This window comes from Octopus bimaculoides, chromosome 7, assembly GCF_046866305.1.
Source record: "Octopus bimaculoides isolate indiv1 chromosome 7, ASM4686630v1, whole genome shotgun sequence".
Lineage (NCBI taxonomy): Eukaryota > Metazoa > Mollusca > Cephalopoda > Octopoda > Octopodidae > Octopus > Octopus bimaculoides.
In genome coordinates, this window is record NC_142934.1 from 18,459,610 (window position 1) to 18,467,825 (window position 8,216).

The following is an 8,216-nucleotide window of genomic DNA, read 5'->3' on the forward strand; positions in this document are numbered from 1 at the left end:
CCAGGAGATGTCCTCCTGGGGCTAAAAGCAACAGTAACATCCACCCCTAGGGGTCAGCCACACTTAAGTGGCAATATACTACACTTTATATATATATATATATATATATATATATATATATATATATATATATATATAAATAAGGATAAGATCAATATTTAAATATCGATTTTATCAAGTGGCCAGCATGGGAATAAAAACCATCAAAGATAATAATTATTTAAAATTATAATTTAGGGTATCTAAGAGATACCACCATGCTGAAAATAGCAGTCAAAGCTTGACTCTAAAATCACAATAAATGTTCGAGATACCACCATGCTGAAAATAGCAGTCAAAGCTTGACTCTAAAATCACAATAAATGTTCATATGCTATATGAACATTTATTGTGATTTTAGAGTCAAGCTTTGACTGCTATTTTCAGCATGGTGGTATCTCTTAGATACCCTAAATTATAATTCATATATATATATACACATACATATGTATACACATACATATGCATACATGTACATATATGTATATATATATATTATGCTATTATATATGTGTATTTACATATGTGTATATGTATAAAAATATATATGATGTTTTTCTATATATGTGTATATATATGTGTGTATATATACGTACATATATATATATATGTATATATATATAAATACATATACACATATATGTTTATATATATATATATATATATATTTTCGAGCGAGATCGTTGCCAGTGCCCCTGGACTGGCTTGTGCGGGTGGCACATAAAAGACACCATTTCGAGCGTGGCCGTTGCCAGTATCGCCTGACTGGCCTTCGTGCAGGTGACACGTAAAAGCACCTACTACACTCTCTGAGTGGTTGGCGTTAGGAAGGGCATCCAGCTGTAGAAACTCTGCCAAATTTAGATTGGAGCCTGGTGTTGCCATCCGGTTTCACCAGTCCTCAGTCAAGCCGTCCAACCCATGCTAGCATGGAAAGCGGACGTTAAACGATGATGATGATATATATATATATATATATATATATATATATATTTATATATATATTAAATCAATAATAATATACATATGCATATAATTATATAAAGGGACCAAGGATAAAAACAACCTAATTCCAATATGCTTGAAGTGCCGAGACATTAGAAAGATAGATAGATAGATAGATTTGCATATGGTTGTATATGTATATATATTTATATATGTATCTACGTATGTATCTATGTACACAACATATGCTCATACATATAGGTATATTTATCTATACAAGGATATATAAGATGGCTTGGAATTGTTTAAAACATGGACAGGTTACTCTTTGGAGTAATTGCTTTGGGTCTCTGCACTATTACTTGAACTCCAGCAGAGTTCAACATGCCTCTCCACATTTTGGGGTCAATAATATAGGGATCACTCTGACACTGGGGGGTCAGTTCTCTTTCTCACACTTCTTTTAATGTTTAACTGTCCATCTGTCTTTCTTACAGAAATGAACTGTACTCAGACTAGGAATGGATTGGAGTAAATCAGGTCCAAAGATATCTAATCTAAGCTGTATGTAGAATGATACTGTCATGGAAATAGATATACACATCATCATCATAATCATCATCATTAATCGTCCGTTTTCCATGCTGGCATGGGTTGCACAGTTTGACAGGAACTGACCAGCTGAAGAGCTGTTTGGTCTCCACATCTATATAAATTTGTATATGGATATCTTATGGATACATACATACACTCACACATACTTGCATATGTACACACCAACATGCACACAGTCATCCATCTACCCATACATACATACATACATACATACATGATGGCTGCCCCCTTGTTATCGAGTATGGCCATTGCACGAAGCTTAACATGTTCTTATCGTGCAGTGCCTGTGCAAGAAGATTTTTTTTTAAAGTGAGGATAGGCTGTACACTGAGTCAATCCCACTCACTAAGCAACAGTAGCCATAACCCGAAAAGAACAGTTCAACATCATCGGTAACCACTGAGCCGCAGGTTTTATGTCGGAGTTATCCCAGTTGCCTGAGTTGCCTTCTCCTAGAAGGAAGCCCTAACAAGGGTTAGGGGTCCTTCACTCCCAAACATACATACATATGCATCTGCCTGCAGGCTTCCACATGATAGCTATCCACCATATGTGCTACTACAGACATGTCCTTGGCTTTGCACAAGATCATCCTACCAGGGCCTTACTCTTGTTCAGTGCAGCAATTGTGAGCGGGAAGAGGCCCTGTGGCACAGCCCACACCAGATTGTTGGATGTGATTAAGAAAGATCTCCTGAGGCTTCATGTCATCTTAGAGGACACAAAGGAACTGCCACAGGACTACCAGTGATGAGGAGCAATGGTAGACCCGATCAGCTCTACACATGATGACACCTCTGGGACCCCTACCCTGGGATGACCCCCACCCTCATTAAACAAAAGCATGAAGCAAAGTGTGTGTGTGTGTGTGTCGTAAACCAGCATTGTAGAAATTCAAACATGGCAAATTTAACTATTTTTCTATAGACTGCGAAAAAGGCTATAAATACATATATGTATACATATATACAAATATATATATATGAACATATATATGCATATATATATGTATATATGTGTGTGTATATATATATATATATATATATATATATATATATATATATATATATATATATACATATATATACAAATATATATATAAAATATATATATATATATATGTACGAATATACATACATACACACGTGCAAACATATATACATATATATTTGTATATATGGATAGATCAATAAATATGATTACATATTAACACACAATGCAAACACAAACGCACATGCACACACACACACAAACACACACACACGCACAAAATCATCATCACATGCATCATTTAATGTCCATCCTCTGTACTGACCAGTTTGACAGGAAACTGTGGGCTGCAGGACTGCATCAAGTATCAAGTTCCATGACCTGCTTTGGCATCGTTTCAACTGCTTGATGCCCATCTTACACCAATCACATTATAGACTGTACTGAGTGACTTATTTCATAATGCCTAATAACTCATATGACATACATACATGCATACATATATGTATATGTACACACACACACACACACACATATATATATATATATATATATATATATATTTATACACACACACATAGATCGGTTTATGTATTAGCTATAGATATATGTATGTATGTAAATATATGATTATATATATATATATATATATATATATATATGTATATATACAATATATGTATATGTAGGCACATGTACATACACACACACACACACAAATACACACATACATGCACATACACACATATTTATTGATATTTAAATATACAAACATGCATGCACATACATAAATATATATATATATACACACATATGTACACACATACAGATATATATGCATATATCTGTATGTATACATATATATATTTAGCACAAAAAAACCCAAAAAGCAAACGACCATCTCAAAATACAACTGTATGTGTATGTATATATATATATATATATATATATATATATATATATATATATATATATATATATATATATATATACATACATACATACATACATACATACATACATACATACATACATACATACATACATACATACATACATACATACATAAATACATACATACATACCATAGCTCTCAGTTTCAAGTGAATGTGACGGGGTAACTTGAGCTATGCTTCTGCTACTTGTTCGCTATGCAGTTGTGAGCAGGCATAAGCAGTCTCTTGACTTTTTTTGCCCTTGTCCCAGTGGGATCTGGAAGGTGATAGGACTGTACCAACCAGTGATGTGACTGGAACAACCTGAAATATTGAAATGAATTAACTTGCTGAAGGGCACAATTCTTCACCTGGTGTAGAAATTGAACCCGTGTGTGTGTGTGAATACATGAGAAGTATCTAGCCAAGAATAATGCCCCATTACTGGCACGGTACTGAAGGTTCTTGACAGAGTTCGCTACTTTATCATTTGGTGGTCACTGAGGAATCTTGCAATAGATGAATGGCTTGGGAGAGTTGTCCAAATCACCTACAAAGATGCTGTCAGAAAGGTGAAACTTATTAAATATAGTGTGGAGGCGCAATGGCCTAGTTGTTAGGGCAGCGGACTTGCGGTCATAGGATCGCGGTTTCGATTCCCAGACCGGGCGTTGTGAGTGTTTATTGAGCGAAAACACCTAAAGCTCCACAAGGCTCCGGCAGGGGATGGTGGCGAACCCTGCTGTACTCTTTCACCACAACATTCTCTCACTCTTACTTCCTGTTTCTGTTGTGCCTGTAATTCGAAGGGTCAGCCTTGTCACACTGTGTCATGCTGAATATCCCCGAGAACTACGTTAAGGGTAGACGGGTCTGTGGAGTGCTCAGCCACTCGCACATTAATTTCACGAGCATGCTGTTCCATTGATCGGATCAATTGGAACCCTCGACGGAGTGCCAACAACAACATTAAGTATAGTGATGAATTTTTTGTGGAAGTGTGAGCGCACTGAGGCTTAGTCTCAAGCCTCCCTCTGTTTGTTATAGTCTTCCAAGGCATAACAGAGGGATTTAAGACTGGTTGCTTATGAGAAGTCCTTTATGTCGTTGATCTGGTTTATGCACTCGAATTTGTAGTAGAATTAGAAAAGAAATTACAGACATAGCAAATAAACCTAGAATGAAAGAACCTCGAAGTGAATTTAGCAGAAACTTAGGTGACAGAAAATGCAGAAGAAAGAACCATAGTATCATCGAGGAAACGGCTATGCTTGATGTGTAGAAAAGTAGTAGGTAGGAATTCCATAATGTGTACTCAATCTAGACTGTGGACACACAAGAGGTGTGGTGGAATTTCAGGTTGGCTAACAGAGAAACTAGACTTCACATATGACAGGTACTCAGGGGCTGTGAGTAATAGGAGCACATGCAAAATGGACTCCTTCCAATATCCTGGTGGTGGTTCTCTAAAGGTAGTTGATAGCTTTTGTTGCCTAGAGGGCCTAAGCAGCAATGATGTTGAGTGTCCTGAAAGTATTTTGTTGTTGTTGGCACTCCGTCGCTTACGACGTTGAGGGTTCCAGTTGATCTGATCAACGGAACAGCCTGCTCGTGAAATTAACGTGCAAGTGGCTGAGCACTCCATAGACCCGTCTACCCTTAACTGAGTGTACTGGAGCGACGTGAAAGGAAGTGTTTTGCTCAAGAACACAACACGTTGCCCGGTCCAGGAACTGAGACAATAATCTTACGATCATGAGTCCAACACCCCAACCACTAAGCCACGCACTTCCACTGTACAGTTGTGTAGCACTAGAAGAGGAGGGAATGCATTTTGAAAGTATTACACAGATGATGGGGTGTGTTAAAGCAGGGGTTTTCAAACTTTTTGACTCGCAGACCCCTTTATATTTCAGGCTTTACCTTAGGGACCCCCTTATAAACGCTTATGAAATTTATACATAAATATTTGCTTACAATAACATATATTTTTACATTTATTTATTTAACAGTATTTAACAAATAGGTTTATTGTCAATTAAAAGATTTCGATTAAAAAACATATATAAAATCAAATTGCCCATAAAAAGTATTTGCTGTCTCATCCTTGCGGACCACAGTTTGAAAACCCCTGTGTTAAAGGGCACTGCGAGCCCATACATCAATGGATGTGGTGTCAGAGCCTGTATGCTCCCCAGGAAAAAATTTCGATATCAGAATGAATTTAGGGTTAGGCAGAATGAAAGGTTTATGGGGACTGAACATAAACTTCTTTAATCCTTAGCTGACGACAGGCGAGGTAGCTGTCCTCTCAAGTAATACATTATTGTGGGTGCAGCTGGGTGACGGACTTTGGTGATGATGTTATTCTACAGTTTCCGATCAACGTCGCTGGCCTTAGCATGCTTGAGGTCAAGGTGCTACGACTTCAGGTCTTCTTCAAATTTGCTTCGCCCATGTCTTCCCTGGTGCGTGGTCTCCTCTCCCTCGCTCAGTGTTGTCATTGACGTCGTCATGCGGCAGGCTTTCGGGGGACGGCGATGGGCGTGCAGTTCGATGCCGGCGGGTCTGTAAACGACCTCGTGTTCGCCGACGGCAGCGAAAACGGCGCTGCTGGTAACGCTGAGGCTATGGATGCCTTGTGCAACATTGCCCGCTTCGCTCGGCCTTGTGATCTCAGGGTCGGCACGGACGGAACGAAGCATAAACTTAAGAATAATATCAATGTCTGACTGACCTTCGACGATGTATAATCAATCCATGTTCCTATTTTGGTTACAACTATTCCCATGATGTCGAAATTTCGTGACAGATATCTAACTGAACTTGCTACATCCCCATACTATAATATACATACAGGTTTCATTTTATTCGCATCCCTCAGATTTGATATGAAACCCTATTGTAACTAAGCATGGTTTCAGTTGCAAAGCAAAAGTTTATTAAATAAAATTTAGATAATTTTATATTTAGACTCATCTTGATTTTAGACACCTGAAGAAATATTAGCAGACTTTCTAAACTGTGTTCACAATGAGACCCTAGATCTTTGCAGTTCTTGATTATATATCTGTAGTGACGCCTAATACCAGTCGCCATTTTGGGAAGTTCGTCCACGCATGCGCAGGGACATGTCTTCCGGAAGGCATGCAGGAAGTCCCTCATGCGTGGTCATCCTATATCAAAGCGTTCCCGCCTTTTCTCGACTTCTTAGCGCTGCACCTTCAAAGACACAGGACCACTAAGAGCCGCTCCGTAACTCTACCTTTGAGTCTACGCAAACTACTTCGGAGGCTGAAGAATGACTTAATCAACCAGCATCGACACCGTCTTCACACCAACCATTAAGGGCGACCTGGCAATTCCGTTACCCGAGATGTAGGCTGAGCACCTCATAATAAATATTTGTTATGCTGTTATTCAATTTATCCAGCGTGTTCGTTTTTATTGAAGAGAATTGATTTGTACGGAATAGGGTTACCCAATGATGGTTGCCCTATCACTTACATATCTGTTGCTGAACAGCGACACCTAAGGTACATTACTGTCTGGTTTTCAACTTGGAAGACTACACTCTAAATCAAATTTCTTTTTCAAGGTGGAATTAAAAGCTTCAAATTTGGCGGAATATTTTGCCCACTGTTATCTAGAAAGTTTCTGTATTTTATTTTATTTCTCATACTGTAACTCACTCTCTATTTGTCTTTTGACTACCTTCTACCTCACATTATTTCTGCGTGACAGCGAACAAACACACATAGCTAATTATTATTATATGTGGATAATTATGATTTAGATGTCCTTTTCACCACAAAGTTTCAACCCAGCTTCAAGCGATCATTGATCAATGACCCTAAGCAGGTTAAAAAAAAAAAAACTTGAAGGGCTTTTAAACCGCAAGTAGTATTATGAAAGTTTATGATAATGGCCTTCGACTTGCTTTTGAACATGATACATCCGATAACCAAGAAATTATATATGTAAATTTTGATTCATAACCTACCTTATCACCTCTGGCCCCAACTACTTGATTCTGTTTATCAGCCATGTTATGCATGGTTTCAAGTTTCACTATCGTATCGAAGATTTCATGAATTGGTTTCACAGACTCTGTCCGGGAACTCCATTGAGTTTCAAATTCAGATTCACAAATACTAGTATGGCGTCTTTCTTCTTTCACTAACGGAGTGTCCAGCAAGAGAAGAATAAATAATCGAATGAATTGCTTTATATATGGTTAGCAGTACGCATTCCAACAAAATTGAGAGGATGATTACTGCAGTTTACAAAAATAACTTTGCGTTATTTTTTCTCCGTTGAAGATTGTTTTCATAACCAGCCATAACTGCAGCATTGTCATAGCATTGTAACCGACAGTTTTACAATGGCATTTCGTCTCTTACAATTTGGACGATAATTACTGCTATCATATTTCCAACATCCTTTCATTTTGATTGGACGAATTCATGAAAAGATGTTTGCTAAAAACAGTTGTTGTCTCCTCGAAATCATTATCCATATAATGCTTTCGACGTCCATCTGGAGTAGAGTCAAACAGGAGACCAAAATACTGAGACTTACGAATGAATGTTATATAGACATATGTGGCGAATCGTAGAATCCAGCAATTGAATGAATTTCATTTAATACTAACGAAAGGAAGTATAGTCTTCCAGGATTACTTTTTTCCCC

General features: G+C 37.7%; 1 long non-coding RNA gene across 1 annotated transcript in view; it reads right to left on the bottom strand.

Moving 5' to 3' along the window:
- Window positions 1-7,730, bottom strand: part of LOC106876808 (uncharacterized) — a 10,775-nt gene extending 3,045 nt beyond the window's left edge. The window contains exons 1-2 of the long non-coding RNA XR_001410299.3: window positions 7,528-7,730; window positions 3,675-3,848 (exon numbers count right to left, since the gene is read on the bottom strand). This is a non-coding gene — a long non-coding RNA (uncharacterized LOC106876808). The remainder of the gene's footprint in view (window positions 1-3,674; window positions 3,849-7,527) is intronic.
- Window positions 7,731-8,216: the final 486 nt, after the last annotated feature.